Source organism: Jaculus jaculus, chromosome 2 (assembly GCF_020740685.1).
Source record: "Jaculus jaculus isolate mJacJac1 chromosome 2, mJacJac1.mat.Y.cur, whole genome shotgun sequence".
NCBI classification, from domain to species: domain Eukaryota; kingdom Metazoa; phylum Chordata; class Mammalia; order Rodentia; family Dipodidae; genus Jaculus; species Jaculus jaculus.
This window is the reverse complement of record NC_059103.1, coordinates 194,781,998-194,784,073: the sequence shown is the minus strand read 5'-3', so window position 1 is coordinate 194,784,073 and position 2,076 is coordinate 194,781,998.

The window sequence follows — 2,076 nt, the reverse complement described above, 5'->3', positions numbered from 1 at the left end:
CTACCAGCAATGTGAACCGGACTGCAACAGTCTCCTTCCCCTTTGTGCTGGTATCCGGTTCACAGGAAAACATCACCCTTGCTTATTTCGCCAGTTGACCTTAGTTTCAGTTGGGCCCCTTTTGAGGTATGTTGGGACAGCTCTCTTCTTCGGATCTGCATCTATCTGGAAAAGAGAAGCAGATTTTCCAATGGAGAGTACGTTAGCACCCGGAAAATTGAGATAACACTTACTTTTTTGATAGACAGTTTGATAGGTGTAGGCCCTCTTATACCCCGTGATTGATGGTAGCTTGATATTGTAGAGGGGGCTTGTGTTTGGGTATGGTCTGACTTGTTTCCCAACTCCAGCTATGGGTCTAGTACCACTGAGTGGATCAGTTAGCCAAATCAAGAGCAATTGATTCCTCACCATGGCTGTGTACCACCATTGCACTTGTGTGGGAATCACATCCGGTTATTTGTTGCTAATTAGGTTAAACAATGCGTTGCTTGGACAGATCTTGGTCATTTCCCCCAGTCGCCTATGTAGCACCTTCTGGCACTAGACACGCTGACTGTCTGGGGACTGACTCTCTCCTGGCTTCCAGCCACATCATTCCATTTTACACGTCAGCTGCGTATGGAGTCTTCAGCAATAGGGTCTTACCACTGGCCTTTTGTGGGTCATCAAGTATTTATTTTTAAAGTATTTATTTATTTACTTATTTTTTTTTCTTTTTTTGGTTTTTTGAGCTAGGGTCTCACTCTAGCCCAGGCTGACCTGGAATTTACTAAGGAGTCTCAGGGTGGCCTCGAACTCACAGCAATCCTCCTACCTCTGCCTCCAGAGTGCTGGGATTAAAGGCGTGCGCCACCATGCCCGGCTTTTTTTATGTGTTTGTTTGTTTTGTTTTTCCAGGTAGGGTCTAACTCTAGCTCAAGCTGACCTGGATTTCACTATGTAGTCTCAGGGGGGCCTCAAATTCATGGCAATCCTCCTACCTGTGCCTCCTAAATTCTGGGATTAAAGGAATGTGCCACCATGCCTGGCTTATTTTGATTTTTTCAAGATAGGGTCTTGCTGTAGCCAAAACTGACCTGGAATTCCCTATGTAGACTCAGGTTGCCTCAAAATCACAATGATCCTCTTATTTCTACCTCCCATTCTTTCTGCCACCTCTTCCACAATGGACCCCGAGCCTTGGAAGGAGTGATAGAGATTTTCTGGTGCTGAATAGTCCTCTGTCACTTCTTCTTCGTAACTCTCTCATATGAGCCAACCCCCATCTCACATCACCATTCTCTTCCTTATAGAGCTCACCAGTCATACCTTTCATTTTATTATAGCCCAAATGAGTAAGTTTCAAAGGGCCTGGAACTTGGTTTTCTTTCTTTTAAAAAGTATTTTATTTATTTATTTGCAAGGAGAAAGAGAGAGAGAGAGAGAGAATGAGAATGAGCACACCAGGACCTCCAGCCACTACAAATGAACTCGAGATTCATGTGCCTCTTTGTGCATCTGGCTTGATGTAGGTATTGGGGAATCAAACCTGGGTCATTAGGCTTTGCAGGCTAGCGCCTTAAGCACTGAGCCATCTCTCCAGCCCCTTGATTTTCTTTGTTGTTGCATGTGATTAACAAAAATTTGCACGCGTTTGTTCTATGTGTGGAGTAAGGTATGTGTGTGGTGTATGCACATGCGTGTGCCCAATGCATGTGGAACATGTATGGGGTGTCTCTTTCACTCATTCGCATGTTCCCTTGAGATGACGTCTCTCACTGAACTCTGGTCAGACTGGCTGAGCAGCAAGTCCCAGCGATTCTCCAGTCTCCAGTCCTGTGTGTGAGGCCATACGCAGCTGTTTACGTAGATGCTGAGGAGTTGAATTTAGAGCAAATCAGGCCCTCATGCTTTCACAGCAGACACTCTTAGCTGCTGAGTCGTCTCCCCTTCCCCTGTATGTGACTTCTTTTTTTCATGAGGATCTGCCACGCATAGTAGGTTCTTCTAAAGTATTTGTAGAAAGAGCACGTGAATGAGCAGTTGAATGAACGAACGATCTGAAGGAAACTATTCGCCTGGGTGTCTTAGTTT